Source organism: Callospermophilus lateralis, chromosome 3, assembly GCF_048772815.1.
Source record: "Callospermophilus lateralis isolate mCalLat2 chromosome 3, mCalLat2.hap1, whole genome shotgun sequence".
Classification (NCBI taxonomy): Eukaryota; Metazoa; Chordata; class Mammalia; order Rodentia; family Sciuridae; genus Callospermophilus; species Callospermophilus lateralis.
In genome coordinates this window covers 169,784,108-169,806,970 of record NC_135307.1, presented here as the reverse complement: position 1 = coordinate 169,806,970, position 22,863 = coordinate 169,784,108, and the positions used below count along the sequence as shown (strand labels likewise).

Below are 22,863 nucleotides of genomic sequence, written 5' to 3'. Positions count from 1 at the left end.
CTAAGCCCCAGGCCAACATCATTCTAAATGGAGAAAAATGGAAGGCATTCCCTCTAAAAACTGGAACAAGACAGGGATGCCCTCTTTCATCACTTTTATTTAACATAGTTCTTGAAACACTGGCCAGAGCAATTAGACAGATGAAAGAAATTAAAGGGATATGGATAGGAAAAAGAAGAACTCAAATTAGCACTATTTGCTGATAATGTGATTCTATACCTAGAAGACCCAAAAAAATTCCACCAGAAAACTTCTAGAACAGTACATTAATTCAGCAAAGTAGCAGGATACAAAATCAACACCCATAAACCAAAGGCATTTCTGTATATTAGTGACAAATTCTCAGAAAGGGAAATGAGGAAAACTATCCCGTTTACAATAGCCTCAAAAAAAAAAAAAAAAAACAAAAAAAAAGATTGGGAATAAGCCTAACAAAAGAGGTGAAAGACTCTACAACAAAAGCTACAGAATGTTAAAGAAAGAAATTAAAGAAGACCTTAGAAAATGGAAAGATCTCCCTTATTTTTGGATAGGCAGAATTAATATCATCAAAATGACCATACTACATGCTACCAAAAGCATACATATTTATACACATATTTAATGCAATTCCAAACAAAATCCCAAAGACATTCCTCATTAAAATAGAAAAAGCAGTCATGAATTTCATCTGGAAAAATAAGAGACCCAGACCAGTTAAAGCAATCCTTAGCAAGAAGAGTGAAGCAGGTGGCATCACTATACCAGAACTTAAACTATACTACAGAGCAATAGTAACAAAAACAGCATGGTATTGGCACCAAAATAGACTGGTAGACTAATGGTACAGAATAAAGGACACAGAGACTAACACACATAATTACAGTGACCTTATATTAGACAAAGGCACTAAAACATACATTGGAGAAAAGACAGTCTCTTCAACAAATGGTGCTGGAAAAATGGAAATCCATATGCAACAAAATTAAATTAAAGCTCTATCTCTCACATGTGCAAAACTCAACTCAAAATATATTAAAGACATAGGAAGTAAACCAGAGATATTACGCCCATTAGAAGAAAAAGTAGGCCTAAGTCTCTGCCATGTCGGATTAGGCCCCAACTTCCTTAATAAGACTCTTATAGCACAAAAATTAAAACCAAGAATCAATAAATGGTATGGATTCAAACTAAAAAGCTTCTTAGAAAAAGAAACAATCAGTGAGGTGAATAGAGAGCCTACATCTTGGGAGCAAATTTTACCCCTCTTATTTCAGACAGAGCATTAATCTGTAGGGTATACAAAGAACTCAAAAAGCTAAACACCAACAAAAACAAGTAGCCCAATCAATAAATGGGCCAAGGAGCTGAACAGACACCTCTCAGAAGATGATATACAATCAATCAACAAATATATGAAAAAAATGTTCAACATCTCTAGCAATTAGAGAAATGCAAATCAAAACTATTCTAAGGTTTCATCTCACTCCAGTCAGAATGGCAACACTTAATAACACAAACAACAATAAGTGTTGGCGAGGATGTGGGGGAAAAGGCACACTCATACATTGCTGGTGGGACTGCAAATTGGTGCAGTCAATATGGAAAGCAGTATGGAGATTCCTTGGAAAACTGGGAATGGAACCACCATTTGGCCCAGCCATTCCACTCCTAGGTCTATACCCAAAGGACTTAAAAACAGCTTACTACAGGGACACAGCCACATCAATGTTGATAGCAGCTCAATTCATAATAGCTATACTGTGGAACCAACCTAGATGCCCTTCAGTAGATAAATGGATAAAGAAAATGCGGTATATAAACACAATAAAAGAGAATAAAATCATGGCATTTGCAAGTAAATGGATGGAGTTGGAGAATATAATGCTAAGTGAAATTAGCCAATACCAAAAAAACAAATGCCGAATGTTTTCTCTCATATAAGGTGACTGATTCATAGTGGAGTTGGGAGGGGGAGCATGGGAGGATTAGACAAACTCTAGATAGGGCAAAGGGGTAGGAGGGAAAGGTAAGGGGCTTGAGGGTAAAAAGATGGTGGAATGAGATGGATATCATAACCCTAAGAACAGGTATGAAGACACAAATGGTGTGAATATACTTTATACACAACCAAATATATGAAAAATTGTGCTCCATATGTGTAATATGAATTGTAAGGCATTCTGCTGTCATGTATAACAAATTAGAATTAAAAAAAAGGTCAGAATTAATATATAGTAAAATGCAAATGATTGATGAACTATAGCTTAAAGAATCATTTCCTAACTCCATTTTCCATCTCTGAATGTTTTAATGAAAATTAAAATCTGCAATGGTATATAATTTTTAAAAATTACAATAATTAAATTTAATATTTAAAATTAAATTTTAAATAAAAATTCATAAGTAAAATTTTTAAATTTAAAATTGAAATTAAATTTAAAATTGCATTTAAATTACTTTTTAAATGTAAAAATAAAGTCTTTAGGGCTGGAGTTGTGGCTCAGTGGCAGAGTATCTGCCTAACATTCATGAGGCACTGGGTTTGATTCTCAGCACCGCATATAAATAAACAAATAAATAAAAAGCTTTTTGACAACTAAAAAATATTTTAAAAATTAAATCTTTAAATAAAATTATGTCAATTCAATTGCTAAATATTATTAAGTATGAAAATTAAATATTGGATTATAAATTAAATATTTTTAAACTTAAAGAAGTGTTGAGAGCCACAGCCGAAGGGGCCCCAGCAAACTTCCAGCTGCCAGCTGATGATTGGTTCACAGCGGCCCCAGCAACTTCTAGCTGCCAACTGATTGACTCCTCTGCGGTGATGCTCATTGGGCTGTTTCCCTGCCCTTTCAGACCATGGAGCTGCTCATTGGGGGACTTTTTGGCTCCGCCCACAAGACCCAGCCAATCGGCCTCAAGAGCAGGAGGAACGGGGGAGGTGGAGAGGCTTGTGGGAAGCCGGTGGTGGCAGTTGGGCTCTGAAGGTGTTTCCTGAGGAGCTGTTTTGTTTGGCGTGTGTGGTTCTAAAAATAAAGTTCGTTTCTTTTGACAAGTGGCTCCTGAATTGTGCCCAGCCAGACTGTGGCAAAAAAGGTTTTTTAAAATTTATATATGACAGAAGGATGCATTACAATTCTTATTATACATATAGAGCACAATTTTTCGTATCTCTGGTTGTATACACAGTATATTCACACCAATTCGTGTCTCCATACATATACTTTGGATAATAATGATCATCATATTCCACCATCATTAATAACCCCATGTCCCCTCCCTTCCCCTCCAACCCTCTGCCCTATCTAGAATTTGTCTATTCCTCTCATGCTTCCTCTTCCTATCCCATTATGAATCAGCCTCCTTAAGGAAGGTTTTTAAGGCTTTTACATATAGAGCATATAGCAATACTTAGTTTTTTAATTTTTAAAAATTTTGTATTTGTTTTAATTAATTATACATGATAATAGAATGCATTTATGCACTTTGATATATCATACATAGATGGGTTATAATTTCTCATTTTTCTGAGAGTATATGTTATAGAAACATATTAGTCACAAAGTCATATATATGCATAAAGTAATAATAATGTCTGTTTCATTTTACTATCCTTCCTCTCTCCATATCCCCTCCTCTCCCTTCATGCCCCCTCTACCTAATCTAAGGTAACTCTATTCTTCCCTAGTGCCCCCCACCTTATTGTAAATTAGCATCTGCATATTAAAAAAAACAGTCAGCCTTTGTTTTGGGGGGCTTGGCTTATTTTGCTTAGCATGATATTCTCCAACTCCATTCATTTACCTGCAAATTCCATAATTTCATTCTTCTTTAAAACTGAGTAATATTCCATTGAATATATATACCATATTTTCTTTAGCCTTTTATCTATTGAAGGACACCAAGGTTGGTTCCATAGGTTATTGTGAATTGAACTGCTATAAACATTGATGTGTCTGCACCATTGTAGTATGCTGATTTTAAGCTCTTTGGGTATAAACCAAGGAGTGGGATATCTGGGTCAAATGGTGATTCTATTCCAAGTTTTCTGAGGAATCTTCATGTTGCTTTTCATAGTGGTTGTACCATTTTGAAATACTTTGTTGTCTTATACCAAATGAAAATAGGATATAGTATAAGACTATGTATACATAGTACTTCAGACTATGTGTGTTTACTACCTCTCATCTACTGGGACTGGCTCTTTTCTCTTAACAGTGTGTGGTGAAAATCCTCCCATATCAGTATATATGGATTTTCCTCCTCCTGAAGAGGGAAATATTACTTTATAGCTTTTTAAGAGTGTTACTTAATTACTTGTCTCTAAGAATGTTGCTTAAACACTCATTTAAATTGTAACATTTTCATGCTAGGTCTTGTTTTATATCTCTTAGAGATGTAAGCTTACAGTTATCTTGAGTTACTGCTGTCTGTGGTGAGGCCACTTCATGATATCACTCACAGGTGTTTCACTGCCTTTGTTCTGCATCCGTGAATGGCTTATCACCAGAATTCTTGTGCATGGTCTTTGGTCACGTAGGCCAAGAATCCAGACCTACCAATGTTGTAATGGTTAAGAAGTGATGTCAAATTTCCTATAAAAGGCTCCATGTAAGCTAAGCTCAGGGCCCAGAACTTCAGAGCACGAGCTCATCTTAATCTGCTATGTAATAAACCAAGGGTTCTCCGACCTTCCAAGTGATGCTTGGTCTCTTGCTGAATGAGATTTCCACAACTTGCCCACCTCCTTAATCTTTTTAGAGTTGCTTAGTATTCAATAGCCATATATTTGTTTATGTAACCATTCTCTTAATCAAGAGATTTTTTTAGATTATTTTTCAGGTTTTCGGTATTTTAGGCCATCTTACTGCAAACACTTTGTTTATACTTAATGGATCATATATAACTAGATGCACAGGGCTGGTCAAAGAGGGTGCACATATTGAATATTAACAGAAGTCAGCCAACCCTGACATGCCTGGGATATTAGTGGGGAATCAGTTCCCAAACCAGAAATTAGGCCATCAATTTCTCTCTTCCCCACTCTGCTTGCCCAATCTATCAGCAAGCCTCCTGAATATTGTCAGTATTGTCTCCCTTCCTCCAAATCCATTACCACCACCTTTGTTCCAACATGCATTACCTTTTTCTTTTCTTTTCTTTGGCACCAGGGATTGAACCAAGGGGTACTTAACTACTGAGTCATATACCCAGCCCTTTTTATGTTTTATTTGGAGAAAGGTTCTCCCTAGGTTGCTTAGGGCATTCCTAAATTGCTGAAGCTGGCTTTGAATTTGTGATCCTCCTGCCTCAGCCTCCTGAGTTGCTGGGATTACAGGCCTGCACCACCACACCTGGATATTCTCTCTCTCTCTCTCTTTTTCTTTGTCTCTCTCTTTCTGGAAGTTGTGGATGGACAGCATGCCTTTATTCCATTGCTTCATTATGTGGTGCTAAAGATCAACCCAGTGCCTCATACATGCTAGGCAAGTGCTCTGCCACTGAGCTACAGCCCCAGCCCCTCTTTTTCTCTTTTTAAGGTTGTATTTTTAATAGGAAAAGATGGCAAGCAACCCAATGACTTGTGAATGGAAGAATAAGTGAATAGCATACATTGCCTCTTGCTCCTGCCTAGGTGAAGATGTGAGCTCCCATTCCCAGCCTCATCCCTATCTTCATCACTGTATCTCTTGCATGGTCCATATTAGTCTGTAGTCAGAATTACCTTTCTCAATTCCAAATCAAATACCATCCTCCCCATATGAAGCTCCAGCTTCCCATTACTAATAGGATAATTCCCAAGGCCAGGTGAGGTGGTGCACATCTGTTATCCTAGAAGCTTGATAGGCTGAGGCAGGAGCACATTGAGTTCATAGACAACCTCAGCAATTTGGTGAGGTCCTAAGCAACTCAGTGAGACCTTGTCTCTAAATAAAATCTAAAAAAGGGCTGGGGAAGTGTTTCAGTGGTAAAGTCTCTCTGGGTTCAAGCTTGGTTAAAAAAAAAAAAAAAAGATAATCCCTAAGCTCTTACATTTGGCCTATTCTCATAACTCCACTCTGCCATACTCCCTGGCATCATTCCTCTTGGGCATCTCCTAGGTACACTGGTTCCCTGAGATGCTGACAGGACCCCTAATCTATCAGGCTATTTGCAACCCAGGTCTTACTGGTTTCTCTCTTGCCACTTCCCTTCTCTCTGTTCTCCTCCCAGCTAGTGAATGGGAGGACTTTGGGGCCTCATCTTATAGTCACCCACTCAGGGAAGTCTTTTCTTTTCCCCAAAGGAGGAATGACTATTTTCCTCTGAGCTCCTGCTGATGTTCTTGGGGGCAGGGGATATCTAAAAAAACGTAAAATTCTCTAGATTGTTCATTAGCATCTCTGGGGTTGAGGATGTCATGGGTTTGAAAATCTGCATTAATTTCCACATCTTCCAGGAGATTCTTCCACATAAAATTAAAGAATACTGCTCCACCACAGAGCCTGGCATCTTCTCTCTCCAGGTTCTGATCACTCTATCTAGCCCTTGCTCCATGGCTAGCTGTTTTTCCAGCTTCTGATTCAGAGTTGTATACAATGGCTTGTTCAAAGTTAACTTGTGCTAAGTAGGGGATGAGGATGTGCAAATACACCAACATTGGGCGGTAGTCATTTGAAGCTTGAAATATCAACCCAGCATTGCATAAATGTGAAATAGTGGAAATGTGAAGATTAGCAACAGCCTCAGTATATGCTAATAAGGGAATGACTGAACTATAGCTTATTCATTCTCTAAAATACTATCTGCAGTCGAAGGAAAGACATTACAAGATAAACTGGCAAATGAAAAAAGTCCTTTGCAGAACACACTTCTAGCATATGAACATATGATGATAATGCATATTGTAAGTGCATAGAAAAAGTGGTTGCCTCTGGGCAGGAACTGAAGAAAGAGACAGCTAGAAGGCTGTAACCTGATCTGTAATTTTTTTTAATGAAAAATGCATTCTAGCCTAACTTGGTAAATTAAACATTAAATACATATTTTTACACTTATTTTTACCCTATGTGTTCAGGTCTTCAAAGCAGTGTTGGGAGAGGCATTGGTCAATCAATCAATACTAAATATGTATTTGTTACTTGATCAGACAAATTAGGTTTGCTCTCTTACAAGATGTGTGACTTTTTTTCTTTTCAGTCATGTGACTACACTTCATTGATGACTTTTGTAAGCCAAGTGACCTAGGTTGGATGTAAGTTCTTACCTTTTCTGTTGGTTTCAATTTAAAAAAAAAAAAAAGCCAAGATGTGTGATCTTGTACAAATGATTAAACTTCTCTGAACTTTGATTCCTTGCTGTTTCAACCTGGGTCACCCCCTTAAGCAGAACCTGAGACAAAGTCTTGTTAATTGGTAATCTTTGGTAATTAGCAACTGCCCCAGTATATGCACTTACAATTTGGGGGAATGTGATCTCAGGGAACAGAGGGAGAGAAAAAAAAGGCATTGAAATGGGAGGAGGAGAGCCCATACGAGACGTATCCCCAAGTTGGTCAATTCTGTGGGTGTCTGGGGCTTGATGCCATCATGACCTTCCAAGGAACCTTTTGAAATGTCTTAGAACTGTCTGTTGAGAGACAAAAGGGAGAAGCATTTATCCATTGGCTCTTATCCCCTATCAATCAGGGAGATGCCTCACACTCTGAGTTTCTTGTATTTTTGAGCTGCTTGTGCTTGAGGGTCACACACATCCCCTGGGGCCTCCCACTCAGCTATATTGGAGAAATCTCAGGTCAGGTTGAAACTTGCTCAGAATAGTTCAACTCAGCACTGCCTGGAGGAAGAGTTTCAGCCAAGAGTTTTTGAGTTTGTGTCCAAAAAGTATCATATACATTCATCTTTCAAATAAGGAGAGGGATCTGCTTCATAGGGACACTACAAGGACTGGACTGAGTGTCACATGTAGATGAGTTACCCAGGCCTGGGGTCCCCCAACCAAGGAGTGAAAATGATAGGAAACACTCTCATGGGTGGCTTAAGGGGAAGGTAGATCCAGAGTCAGTGATTAAAGGAAGGACATGATTTTGAGAGATGAAGAAAGGAGAGTAGAATGATATTCGAGTGGGAGCAGAGAATAGACTGCCCCTACCCGAGAAAGACTTTCATAATCAAAGACTTTGAAGATGGAAAGAGCAAGAACTATCAGGGGACGCTGTGAAGACCATGCTTTGGGAAATTTCAGGAAAGGAACTTAATGTGGACAGTTTGTATAGCTGGAATGTAGAGTTTGGCCTGGAAAGCCCCTGAGATCCGGTGGGCAGAGGACAGAGGTGTATCAGTTTGCTTTTGGTGTGTAACAAACTATTCCAAAAATTAGTGACTTCAAACCACAGTTCTTTATTATTTCTCACTGACCTATTTTTCTGGTCTGGGCTGGCTTAGCCGAACATATTAGTTAGTTCCTTCACCCATCTGTGGTCAGCTGATGGGTGGTGGGGACAGCTGATTCAGGATGGCTTCTTCTCATTGGTTTACATTTGTCTTGTTGTTGCCTGAGCCCCTGGGGGTACCTGTTACCACATGGTTTTTCATTCTCCAGAGGGTTCTCCAGGGCTTGCTCACATGGCGACTACATAGAAAAGAGGAAAATCACATGGCCTCTTGAAGCGTAGGTTCAGATTTGGCACATGTCCCTTCTGGGATATCCCATCAGTCAAGCCAAGCCACGAGGCCAGCCCAGATGGATGGGGCAGGGCAACAGAGGAGATACAAAGTCACATTGTTAAGGATGTGGATATAGGAAGGGGAATAACTGGGGCCTGTTGCAATTTGTCTGTCACAAGGGTTTGAAAGCAGTTGGTTAAATAGGAGAAGAGCCCAGGGACTGGAGGGCTGGTTAGGAAGTAATTATCATAGTGATCAGGAAGAGAAGAATAGGATTTGTCCAGAATCCAAGATGGGGTACGCCTAGGGTGGTACAAGATCCAGGGGATGGGGAGGAAACAGGTCTCCAAATTTGGGGCCTGGTGAGCTAGGCAAGCATTAAGGATGTCAGCAGGTGGTTATTGGGAAAAAGGACTGTCTTATGGCGTCTCCAACTGGGAGGGCCTGAGGCCTGGGGAGATAGCTGCTCAGGAGAGCATTTGAGCCCTGAGGCCTCTGCAGCTACAGGCTAAGAGATCTTGTCAAGCCCTGTAACATTTCCTGGGCTTGGGGTAGGAATTTTAACCTTGTAGGATTGTCAGAGAGCAGATGAGGCTCTCTACAGGGGAAGCTTCTTGCAAACTCTTTTGGGCTGTACACTTATTCATGGTTTTATAATGTGGTTTTGTTTTTAATTTAAGAGACATTAGCCACACAGAGGAGGGACTTTGGAGGGAGTAGGAAGGGAGAAAAGGAGTCCTTGGGGTTCTTTTTAGGGGAAGGCTGCTGTCAGGAGTGGGGTATGTGTAGAAGGATCCAGAAGGAGAGAGGGGGGTGGATTTCAGCCTAAACAGAGTCCTTTCAGCTTAGGGTGGGGGAAAGCTCAGGGAAGCTACAGTGTGGGGTATTCAGATGAGGCTGGCTCTGTCCTCACTCAGACATTGGGGTCAGAGAAATAAGCTGGAGTCAGTGGGCAGAGTGGGTTGGGGGGAAGTTAGTCTCCCTGCTTGGTCCTCTGGCTGCAAACTCTTGGGTGGTCTGGACTGACGTCAGCAAGGCTGTCTCTCTTTCCCACTGCTCTGAAAAGTCCAGCAGCATCACTGCTTCCAGATGTGGACTCCAGATGTGGCCTGGAGTATTTCCAGAAGGATCAAGGATACAGAGGCAGCAGCCAAGCTCCTGGCTTTTCTTCACCCCTCCTTCTCTGATGGGATCTGCCCAATGGCTGCCCCTCCCCTGACTTCTCTTCTACCACTAGGTCAGTGTACCACATACTTAGAGGTCCTGGTGGATGGATAAATAAATATCAATTCCGGATAACCTTGAGCCAGACAGATGCATCTTTATTCATGTTGGAAATAGTTTATATCTGGGGGAGTGGAGAACTCTCAAATGTTTCCGTTCTGAGCAGTCCCAGTGGTTCCAGGAGGAGGAAGTGAGCTGTCTCCTCAGCTGGGGACCCGCCAGGGCACTGGGCTCACAGCCAGCTGAGGCCTGGGAGGAGCTGCTAAAAGTCTCCCCTTAATGGGAACAGCCTGGGCCCTAGTGTCTCACACATATAGAGCCCCTGTTGGGGGTGGAGTGGTGGGTTGTGGGAAGGCAACTGTTTTATTAGCTACAGACCAAGGAAACCAGGTGGGATTACTGAGCTGGAGTTCTTTGATGCCTGACCCAGTGAGTCTCAAGCTGCATCTGACTTAGTACATCTCAGGTGGGGCCTAGGATTCTGTGCTTCTAACTAGTTCTTAGGTGATGCTGATGCTGCTGGTCTGTGGGTCACACCTTAAATAGATGTGGCATCTAAAACATGTCTATACTTGTCTACATTTTTATGTGTGTATACATTCCTGTATTTTTTTAAGCTTTTCCTTTTCTTTTTTGGATTATTTATTTATTTATTTTTTGCAGTGTTTTGGATCAAACCCAGGGCCTCATGCATACTAGGCAAACACTCTATCATTGAGCTATACTCCCAGACCTTATTTTTAATTCAAACGATGTCAAGGAAGAGAGGCCACACTGCACATGCTCCTTCTTTTTATGATTCATTCTTGGACCCTGCAGCTGCCATATGTTGATATCTCCCAAAGAACTAGGCTGCCATTTATACACTCATTTTTAAGGAAAGAGTAATGGTGACCAAGAAGGAATTCCATATGCCTAAGCATTGGGAGCTTGCAAGTAAGAACAGGCCCAACATTCATGTCATGAAGGTCATGCAGTCTCTCAAGTCTCAAGGCTACGTGAAAGAACAGTTTGCCTATGACATTTCTATTGGCAGCTTATCAGTGAAGGTCTTCAATATCCCTAGGGTTTCTCATTAGAGAGTAAGAAATCTCCAAGACTCAAAGAGGGGAAGCCAAGAGAAACTTATAGATGGAGAGCTGTGTGCCCTGGTGCCCACAAGAAAGCTGAGCCTGAGCTGGGTCAGCAACTGGATTCCAGTTTAGAGGTGGCTTTGTCATGGGTGAGGTCTGCCACCAGAGTAAATGGAGGGGGTTATATTGTGTTGAATAAATTTGTAGTCAGAAACATAACAAAATGCAAAAGGTACCAAAGAGAAGACAGTGAAAAGTCTGTTCCCAGCAATCCAGCAGTTCTTTCCCATAGTCAGTCAATGTTGAAGGGTTTTGTGTATAGGTGTTTTTCTGTTTCTTGCTTTTTTTTTACTTTATAACATATCTTGGAGATTGTTTTAGTTGTTTCTTTCTTTTTTACCTTTTTTGTTGCTTTCAATTATTTATTTATTTCTTATCTTTAAATTTTTTTTATTTGTTCTAATGAGTTATACATGACAGTAGAATGCATTTTGACACATCATACATAAATGGAGTATAACTTTTCATTCTTCTGGTTGTACATAATGTAGAGTTATACAGGTCAAATAATAATGTATACACATAGGATAATATCTTTTTTACCTTATTTTTTAAGAGAAAGTGGCTTGCTATGTTGCCCAAGCTGGTTGTGAATTGCTGGGTTCTAGTGATGCTCCTGCTTAGTCTCCTAAGTAGCTGGAACTATAGGCACACATCACTATGGCCACTAATCTTTCTTTCTAAAAGTTGCAGTTTTATTAGAAGACATAACTCACTGGGAAAATTCCTTGTAGATGAATATTTGATTGTGCCAATTCTTTTACTCTTGAGCAGTGAATACCTTAGCAGTCTGTTCTTTACCCATGAGTGAGTTTGTCAGAAAAATAAACACCTACAAGTGGAAATTCAGGGTCAAAAAGTGCATGTGCATTTATAATTTTGATGTGCATTTATAATTTATAATTTTGGGGGGAGGTACTGGAGATTGAACTCAGGTGCACTCAACCACTGAGCCATATCTCCAGCCCTATTTTGAATTTTATTTAGAGATAGGGTCTCACTGAGTTGCTTAGTGCCTCACTGTTGCTGAGGTTGTCTTTGAACTTGTAATCCTCCTGCCTCAGCCTCCTGAGCCTCTGGGATCACTGGTATGCCCCACCATGCCTGGCTATAATTTATAATTTTGATGTGCACTTAAAAATGCATGTGCATTTATAATTTTGATGAATAATGTCTAATCAACATTTCCAAAGAGATTTTGCTAACAGTGTCAGAAAGAGTTAATTGTCCTACTCTCTCAACATTGCATGTTAACAAACTTGTTGATCTTTGCCAATCTGATATGTGAAATATGGTAACTGCTGTTTCTGAAACTCTCTCGACCTTCAGCTTTTACTGTTTTCTTCAACTATTTGTTAGAGATTCATTGCATTCACCTTCTCTGGGCCACACAACTTATCAGGTGCTGGGACTCCTATGGACCAATATGCTAATGGCCCTTGAGCTTTTCTCTAGTAAGAAAAGTCAATGATTAATGAGTCAATCACAGGTATTGGGTAGGATGAATCCTATGATAAGGAAGTGACTCCCTGAGACTGAAGGCAAACTTCATTGTGTACACGCATCAGCCGAGACCTTGTCAAAATGCAGATTCTGATTCAACGAGTCTGGGTGGAGCATGAAGCTCTGCATCTAACAAGCTTCCAGGTGAAATGTGCTGCTGATCCTGGTACTACATTTTGAAGCACAGGGGCCTACCTAGAACGAGGGATGGCAAACTTTTTTTCTGAAAAGGACCAGAGGTTTTGAGGACAAAATGTGGGTCTCTATTGCTGCTATTCAACTTTGTCTTTGACAGCAGCCAGAGATGATACATGTAAGTGAATGGTTGTGACTATGTTCCAATAAAACTTCATTTACAAAGCACCTGGATTTAGTTGTGGTTGACTCTTGGATTCAAACACCTTAGACATTTAATCACTCACTGAAGTGATGAGTGAAAGGGTGCTATTTGAGTAGTAACAGGGGACTGAACTAATCCTGGGGTCAGTAAAAGCTTGGAAGAATTGTGTATTAGTCAGAGTCCTACCAGGAAAACAAAACCCAGTGTTTAAATAGAGGTAATTACATGCAGGGAATGGTTACCCAGGTAATGGATGAGCTGAGAAGTCCATCAGGGTTAACACAGAGATTAGCAAGAGCGAAAAGCTGTTGCTGCCCTATGGAAAGACGATGTTAGGAACTCAGGTCACCCAGTAGAGCTGGAATTATGGTGGTTCAACCTACTGAGATCTTGGAGCTACAGACAAGACCCAAATGCAATCAAAGACCCTGGGAAGAAATACCCTGCAATCTCCCTTCTTCCTGCCCTTTCATCTTCCACCCAGTGGTCAAAGCCACCTGTGGTTCAATCTATTATATAAGAGCCTGCAGGGCCAGTCCCTGTCATATGAAGCAGAGCAGAAGGAGTCAAGCATGATCTAAGGCTAACAGGCCTAGACCTAGGTAAAGGGACATCTAAACTGAGTCCCGATGAGCAAGTGAAGCTAGAGAGTTTATTTAGGTTTTTCCTGAAGACTCTAGGCAGGAGATGACAAGAACCTAACTGGTGGAGAGAAGGGGATGAGTTTGAGATGTAGAATAGAAAGGACATAGAATAGCTGGTTGGAACAGAAGGTCTAAGCCTGATCTGTAGGGATTTGCAAACTGACACATTGTATATTCTTCTGATGAGCTGGGAACACTGTTCCCCTTGCCTGCTGAACCAGAGGGAAGTTCTGTCATTTTGGATAATGGAATCCCTCATCCTCACTTTCCCCTTCCTTGTCCCCACTTTAGACAGAATGGATGGAGAAACAGGTTGCAACACTCTCAATAAGTGAGGAGTCAGGACGCCCAGCTGTTTGTGACTCATTTATTATTCATTCTAGAATATGGATACCTGGTATGTCCTGTCCTAAGGCCTTGGCTTCTGTTCCTGGACAATAAGGGAAGTCCCACCAACATCCTCTTACACATTCCTGTGGGGTTTGGGCCCAGAATAGAAATGAGCGTTGGCAAATTCCTTACATAGTCCTGGGCTTGGACACCAGCCTTTAGCCTCTGCCATTGTCTTGATCACAGGCTACTTGTGTCATAGGCAGGGCTAGGATGGTGTCCCCAAACAAAGAGATGAGGCTTTGAGTGCAAGTCATTTAGCAAGATGGAGGAGGGAACTCTGGACACCAGAGTAGAACGTGGGCCTTAGAGTTCTTCTGCCTCAGGAGCAAGGGAGCTGAGATGAGATGAAGGACTTAACACTTCTGAAGGGTGTTAATTCCTTGGCACTTCCAGTCTGCTGTGTGGCTTTCAGTGTAGTTCAGGAAAGAAAGTTTTCAGGCATGGACTTGCAGACTCATAGATGGAAGGCAGCCAGAGCTCCCTGAAGTGATAAGACCTGAAGGAGACGGGCAGGGCACCTATGGAATCTGCTCTAGATCATTCTCATCTCCATTTGACATGGGGAAACTGAGAAGGAAAGTGACAGTCCCCAATCATTTGGAGGGTTTGTGATGAATTGGGGGAGCTGAAGCTCATAGCCTTGAGTGTCTCCTATTAGTTTTCAGCATGCTGTTGGGGCTCCTGGCCCTTGGTGTCTCATAGGCTGACTCCAAGTGCCCCCACTGCCTGCCTGCTGCATCCTCTCTCCTGACTACTCTCTACTTGCTGCATCTACTCAGAGTCCAACAGGTGGGGAAGGGGAAGCCTGAAGGACATGCACCTGTGGCAAGGCCAAGTGCCAATGTGGGGCTCACTGAGCCTGGGAGAAGTGTTTGTAGAAGACCAAGTGGGACTGGAAGCCAGGAGGGGCAACTGGTCAAGTTGGGGGAGGGTTTGCTGAGCAGTAGTGGAGACAATGAGACAGAGGCAGTGTGGAGGACCCTCAGGAGGACTGCAAGTGGGCTGAGCAGATCAGCCTGCCCTTTGTCCTGGTTACATGGGACCTGGAGCCAGGAAGCAGACATCCCAGGCCTCAACACTAAAGCCTCTGTGTGATCAGCATTAGGTATAAGCCAACTCAAGTGTTTGTTCACTTAGGGTTATGGGGTTGGGGGCTCAGTATGTCTCAGCCATTATGCCAACTATATTTGGGGACATGTGTTGGAATCTATTAGACTATTGGCCATTAGATCCTATAGGTAGAATAGTACAGAAAGCCCCTAGTCTGGGATGGGGGTATGTGTGGGGGGAGTCAGGGGGAGACACTCCCAAATCCAGCTGTGGTTTTCCTTCCCTGATCAAGAAGGCTTGGAAATTCAGCATGGAATGGGTGTGACCAGAAACTCCACTTGAGTAGCCCATTAGAAGTTCAGTGTTGAAGGGTGGACACCAAAGGCTGCAGGTTCCAACCCTTGCTTTCTCTCACTTCATTCCAACTATGGCAGTTGCATTAGTCCCCTCCCATGCCCTTGTCCTTTGCAATGTGACTTTGCCATCACTCCCATCAGGAGGTGGAATCTATTCCCTGCCCATTGAATCCAGGCTAGTGTATTAGTCAGCGATCTCCAGAGAAACAGAACCAACAGGATGTGTAGACATATATACAAGGATTTATTTTAAGGAATTGGCTCAAACAACTGTGAAGAATTGGTAAGCCCCAAATTTACAGAATAGGCTGGCTGAAGCCCTAAGGAAGAGTTGGAGATTCAGTCCACAGGAAAACTCCCCCTTGAGGTAGGAGAGATCCATCTTTATTCTACCTATTGCTATCTTAGAATTCTGCCAGCTACCATGTGTACAGTCTTGGGCTACCCTCTGGAGGATGAGTGACTATGTGGAATAGGGACCAGATGTGCCAGTTGATTCCAGATCCCAGTCAACCTGTCAACTGACTGCATTTTTGTGAAGGAGTCTAGCCAGATAAATTGCTCAGCCCAGACTGCTAACCTCCAGAACTGAGATATAAATAAATTGTTGTTGTTGTAGGCCAGCATATTTTAGAAAGGTTTGTTACACAGCAAAAGCTCTCTGATATACAGTCCAACTTCTACAGTGTCCCAGGACAGAGTCTTCTATAATGCTTATCATCAGCTAAGGGACACAGAAATAGAGAGAGGTGATTTCAGGTTCTAATAAGGCTCTGTGCATATCTATACCAGTTGACAGAGTGTGCATAGACTCACTTCTATCTTGAAATTTAAATATAACTTTGCCCAAGTACCACTTTGGCCTGGCAAGCTTCCACAATGATATGCCAGAGCAGAGTGGGAGGTAGGAGGCTGATGGTGGCAACCAGGAAGGATGCATGCTGGGGACTGAGGGAAGACAAGGGATGGGTCCTGGAGGCTGCCTCTGTGGCCCTGGGGGAGTTTCAGAGACAATGGCAGGATGGAGGATAAGAGGCAGCAAAACTGGATTGAGTCTTACCCAGTTGCCACCAGGCCTGTGTCCTGGGCAAATCACCTCACCATTCAGAACCTTGGTTTCTCTAAGAACAGAGTTATGATTTGTGGGGACTGAGAAAATGTCATTTGGGAGCCTCCTTCAAGCAGAAGAATAACTATGATTATAAATTGGTGGGACTTTGGAAGGGGATTATGCAAGTGAGCTTAAGCTTCATTGTAGTAAATTGTAGTGACTTCATGTAGTAAATTGCTTCTTCGACAGGAAAAAACTGTTGAATTAATAGTACTGATGGAACAAGGCTTTTTGAAAGTCAAAGATATGCCCATACATGGTGGGGTCCCATGGGTGGGGTCCCATGGGTGGGGTCCCAAAGGAAGGCAGCTTTTCATAGGGCAAAGGATTCCTGTGGTGGCTAGTGGGTGGGCTCCTGGAGAGAGATGAAGGGGAGTAAGGAGGGATGGATAGAGAAGGGTAGAAGGGTGTTCAGATTCCCTCCTGATCCCACAACTGCTCTTGAATCTTACAGAGAGAGACTATAGGCAGAAACAGGAGCAGATTTCATGAGATCTCCATAAAGTTCTTAAGCTGAAGCAAAGTTGTGACAGGTCTCTGGACACAAAGTTGGGAGGAAGGATAGGGTTTCTTTCCTGGAGTAAGAAGCTGAGATGGGGATCCTAGAACAAGTGATTTATTGAGGAAGTGCTCTTGGAAGAGCATAAAGGGAGGGAATGAAGCAGGCCAGGATAGGGCAAGATGCTCAGCAGGGATGTGGTCTCACCTGGGCTCTAACTTCAGTGTGATCTCAAGGGAAACTCTGGGGTACAAATGGATCACAGAGCTGTTCCCACTGTACCTCTGTATTAATCAGTTCTTGGGAGAGCTTGAAGTATAATCTCCCAGGGGTCACCCATCAGCTGAAGGCAAGTCTCAGGAGAAAGGGGCTGCATTTCAGCAGCAGATGGATGCACTAGCCCAGTGGAGGGAATCTGGGTGGGACACCCACAGAATCTACTACAAGGGTCCTTCCCCAATTTCAGCAGGAGACCCAAATATAGTGTGGCCTAGTGTTTTAGTCAGATTTTTTTGCTGCTGTGATAAAAGGACGGGACCAGAACAACTGTAAAGTAGGAAAGGTTTATTTAGGGCCTCACGGTTTCAGAGGTCTCAGTTCCTAGACAGCAGGCTCCTTCCTCAGGGATTGATGTGAGGCAGGACATCTTGGCAGAAGAGTGTAGCAGAGGGAAGCAGCTCATATGATGATCAGAAAGCAGAGAGAGTGAGACTCCACTTGCCAGATACAAAATATACCCCAAACCACACCCCCAATGTCCACCTCCTCCAGCCACACCCTACCAGTCTTCAGTTACCACTCAATTAAACCTATCAGGGATTAATTAACGGATTGGTTTAAGGCTCTTGCAACCTAATCATTCCCCCTCTGAACCTTCTTGCATTGTCTCACATGTGAGTTTTGGGGGACACCTCACATTCAAACCATAACATTCTGCCCATGGCCCCCCAAAGCTCACATTCATCGGACAATGCAAAATTTATTTAGTCCATTCCCAAGAGTCACCATAGTTTCAACAATTCCAAGATTACTCAAAGTTCAAGTTCAAAGTCTTCTCTGAGGCCCAAGGCAATCTCGCATTGTGAGCTCCTGTAAAATTAAAAGCAATTTATAGGTATCCAATATATAAAATAGGGGCATAGAAAGAAGGGATGGGACCAAAGGACCAAAGCAAGACTCAAATCCAGCTAAGCAAACAAGTCCTATAGTTCTGTGCCCGGCATCTCATCATGATGTCCTCTCCAAAAGCTTGTGTAGTTCTGTCCCCGTGGCCTTGTTTGTTGCCCCGCCCCAAGTGGCTATTCTGTTGGCTTGTCTCTGCTTGATTCCTATAGCGTTCCTAGGATGATGTCCACATTACTTGCATTTCTTAATCTTGAGGGTCTCCACTGCAGCACTCCTCCTCACATCTCCACACTGTGCTCACCAGGGCTGCCCACAGGGATTCTGACCCTGGGGCATTTTGCCTGTCTTCCCAGGTCTTCCTTTGAAATCTAGGAGGAAGTCTCCATGACTCCCTAGCTCCAGTATCCTGCAATACTGCACATCTAGCACATAGTGGTTGATACCAAGGTCTGCTGCCATCTCAAGCAGCAGCCAAACCTCCAGGAACCCTGGCTGCAGCAGCCTCTGAGTGCCTGGGTATCTGAGCATGTTGAAAAAACTTCCTAGTGCAAGAGAGTGCCCCACTGGTCTCCTCTCCAGAGAATTTTCACTTTTTTTCCTTTGAGCTTGAGGTGAGCGTGGTCTTGAGATACCCTCAAGCCATCTTTCTTGTTATCTCTAGGCAAAGTCTTTAGCATTTCTTCAGTGGTGGTAATATCTTTAACAACTGCAACTTCCTTAGCCCTAGTTTTGCTCTGGCCTTTCAAGTCCACGTTTTCCAAATCTTTCTGCTCCTGATTATTACAATCAATTTGGCTAAGAGCTGCCAACAATATCAATGCCACCGCCTGAGTGCTATGCTGCCTAGAAATTTCTTCTGCCAGATTAATAAGTCCACTGCTTTTAAAATCAGCCTCACAGAAAGTCTCAGGACATGGGCAAAATGCAGACAACTTCTTAGCCAGATTATAACAGGAATGTCTTCCAGCCCAATTATCAATAGTGTCCTCCTTTTCCTGTAAACCCTCTTGAGTCCTGTCTTCACTGTCCACAGTCCTATTGGCATTTTGGTCATGTACAAATTATAACATCTAGGATTGGCAACTTCAGGGGGATGAATGGATGAAATTTAGGAGGGACCACATGCTGGTGTTCAGGATAGTTTAGCAGGGGCCATGGTGAGGTGCTGCCCCCATGTGGCTTCTAAGTACTTGTCTTTCTAGAAAGGGACTTGGGCTAAGCTCATCTGAGATACCCTAGGTACTTCCAGAAATAACTGGGAAAAAACAAGGGGCTTGGGAGTACCTGTAGCCCAGAGATACAGGCAAAAAGCCTATATAGTGTCTTTTTCCTGTTAGTGCAAACTCATCTGTGAACATGGACTGGTGGGTCCTTCAGGAACTCTGGACACGTATGGGAAAAGGCTTTGCCAACTCTGAAGTGCAGAATGATTTCCGAGGCCATTTATATGAGCAGTTAGGAGGTATTTCCCCGAACTGTGGAAGGATCAAAAACTCACTCCAGTTTGGCCATGGCCTAGTGGTTGATCCGTGGAGTCAAGAGAGAATGGCAGCTGGGTGAAACCAGGGTCCTGTACCTTATACCCATACCCTATTGTCAAAGACAGTTATTTGCCTTTGGTGAGGTGAATCTTAGAACAAAACAACTGGAACTTGCCAATGGTATAGGTAGGAGTATAAAATGGTATAACCGCTTTGGAAAACTCTTTGGCAACATTTTATAAACATGCTTATCAGCTATGATCCAGCTATTGTAGACCTGGGTGTTTACCCAAGAGAAATGAAAGCATATCACATTAATCTTCTACTGCTGTGTAACAAATTACCACCAAATTAGCAACTTAAAACAACAAAAAATATTTCTTATCCTCACAGTTTCTGTGGTTCAGAAATATAGGAGCCGCTCAGCTGGGTGATCCTCTTGGATGTCTTTTGTAAAACTGCAGTGAGCTGGTCCACATGAAGGTTTGATGGGGCTCGGTCTATTTCCATGGTGGCTCCCTCACACATGGGCAAGAAAGTGCTGATTGGATGGATAGATGCTTCAGTTCTTCACCAAGAGGATGTCCCTAAAGGGCTGCTTGACATGACAAGTGGCTTCTTCCAGAGCAAGTGATCCGAGAGCAATGCAGAAGTTGCAAAGATTTTTGTGAAACAGGCTTAGAAGCCTCACATCTCTGTAATATCCTACTGATTACACAGACCTGCTGTATCCAGTATTGGATATACCAGGTCATGAATACTAGGAGGGAAGGATCGTGGTGACCATGTGGGAGGCTGATGACCAGAGGGATAATGCAGCCATGCCTCCTCCATCCTGCCACACGTGCACCTTTGGAAACTTGCCATTCTGATGCATTGAATTGTTAGTCTCTCTGGAAGAGCCCTGTGGGAGTTTTGGTTCCAGAGAAGGTCTAATAGCACCAGTAGCAGCTGAAGGCTATCATGCTCAGCAAGAGGCTGTACAGAGGAGCAAATGCCAGGCTGGAGTGCATTTAAACTTGCTCCAGGTGCCAGCTATGGTGCTCACTGTGGTTTGGTGCAGATTAATTAGACCAAAATGGGAGGAAATCTCCTGCTAATGAGATCACTAAAGAAACTGCTTTGTCTTCATTTTTATATGCTCTGAAACAAGGGCCCAAGACCCTTAAGGCTGCCTCTCAGCTTCTGTGTCAAAGTTGAGTGGATGCAGAAGTGCTATGATGAAAAGGCATCTCCAGATTGAGGGTTTGCCTTTTTTTTTTTAATCCTGAAATCTACCTGGCAGGGAAGTGAGCATGTGATCGATCTCCTCTGTGCCGTGAAGCTGGGGCAATGTCAGTTCCAAATTGTGGCCCTATAAGGACCTTTATTATCTGGTCATATGCTTTGTAAATAGGTCACTCCGACTGAGCTGGCAGAGAATTTTGATTGCTGGATCTTTGGCTGAGTGCATAGGCCAACAGATCCTAATTCTTCTACGCCAGTTCCACCAGTTCAGCTTCTAGTCTGGGAGCATTGTGTGGTGGGGGTATGTCTGTCCCCTCTCCATCTTTATGTTCTGTGCTAGGAGATGGAGGCAGGAAAGCAAGACATATACTTAATTCTCAAAGTCAGCCTCACAAATGAATTTTGGATCCTCAATAAATGGATTTTGAATCAATGCAGAAATTTAGGGGCTGCTTTTATTATTATTTTTATCACTATATCCCACGTTTCTTTGGGACATAGATGAAGAGAAGCACTAGCACTTTAAAGAGAAAGCCAGGTTTGCACAGCAATGCAAATTGCATGCAAATGAATCTGCAAAAGTGAACTTGGGACTCAGAGGCAGAGGATTTGGATGAACTCAAGAGTTTTCATGCCAGTTTGCCCAATCCTGAATCATGGTTCCCTGCTGGAAGTGAGAAGAGAAACTACAGCTCTAGAATTTCTATAAAGGAGGGCTAGGAGCGGGGTGAAAACTCACTAGATAGGTAGGAAGCTGTGGAGAGTCACCAAGCTGACCTGGAAACTGTACACTTGATATTGATTGTGTATTTATTAGAAGATGGCGTTGATTCTCAGTTTTCTATCTACAATACATTAATGTGACAGCAGGAATCAATTTAACAACCTCCTTACAATTCTTTGCCTCTTTCTGATTTGGTTATTTGCTTTGGAATTTTGTAAACCACTTGTTATGGTTCAGATATGAAGTGGCCCCCAAAGTTCATGTGTGAGACAAAGAATGTTCAGAGGTGAAAGATTAGATCAAGAGAGTTGTAACCTAATCAGTGGATTGATCTTTACCTCTGCTCGGATAAGAAAGGTGTAGCTCTGAGAATGGGTGTCACCTGATAGGGTTGAGTTGCACCCATTCCCAGAGCTACACTTGTGATCCTACCCATCTACGTTTATTGGATAGAATGGTCCATGGATTAGGTCCCCCATTAATAAAACCCGGGTTCGAGATAGGCTCCCTCTCTATCTCTCTTTTTTTTTTTTTTTAAAGAGAGAGAGAGAAAGAGAGAGAGAGAGAGAGAGAGAGAGAGAGAGAGAGAGAATTTTTTAAAATATTTATTTCTTTTTAGTTTTCAGCGGACACAACATCTTTGTTTGCATGTAATGCTGAGGATTGAACCTGGGCCACACACATGCCAGGCTACCGCTTGAGCCACATCCTGGCTCCCTCTCTTTCTTGCCTGCCTTGCCTACTTGGTGGGAGGTGGGTCATAGGGGCCATCACTGAATCCAAAGAAAAAGGTATTTCTCTGTCTGTGTGTCCTTATTTCATGTCAGCCCAGTTCTCCTGGAGTGACCCTGACTGGTTTAGTTGTGTGTCACGGCATTGATCCTGTCATATGGATTAACTGGGTGGTAACTCTAGGCAGGTAGGAGTGGCTGAAAGAAGTAGATCACTGGTGGTGTCCCTTTGGGGTTTATTTATTTTTTTCCCTAGGGAGCAGAGCTCTCTCTGCTGGGATAGCTGCAGATTCAAGAAACCCTGTGTCTCCTAAAAGACTTTCCTAGGTATCTTCAAAGGACCTGAACCTGAACAGCTCTGAGATGGAGCTCCAAAATCCAGTTCTCTTCAGTATCCCCATCATTATGAAAAGGATGACCCTATCCAAGGTCACCTCCTGAAGTTACCTGCCACACCCATGCAATCTATTTCTAAGGTTTGAGTCCTCCATCTCAAAGTTCTTGACTGTTTTAGTGGCTCTTAAATGGTTTTCTGGAACTCTCTTTTCCTACCTACCACTACTCTATACCCTAACTCTTCCAGTCTTCATACAGAAGTCATGATTATTCATGTTCCCATTCTGAGCAATAACCTAGCTGTGTGACACCGGGAACGTGGCTGCCTCTTCCTGTGTCTTAGTTCTTTGTTG

At 42.6% G+C, this 22,863-nt stretch overlaps 1 pseudogene; it reads left to right on the top strand.

Moving 5' to 3' along the window:
* Positions 1-10,696: 10,696 nt before the first annotated feature.
* On the top strand, positions 10,697-11,101 carry LOC143394860 (small ribosomal subunit protein eS10 pseudogene; annotated as a pseudogene).
* Positions 11,102-22,863: the final 11,762 nt, after the last annotated feature.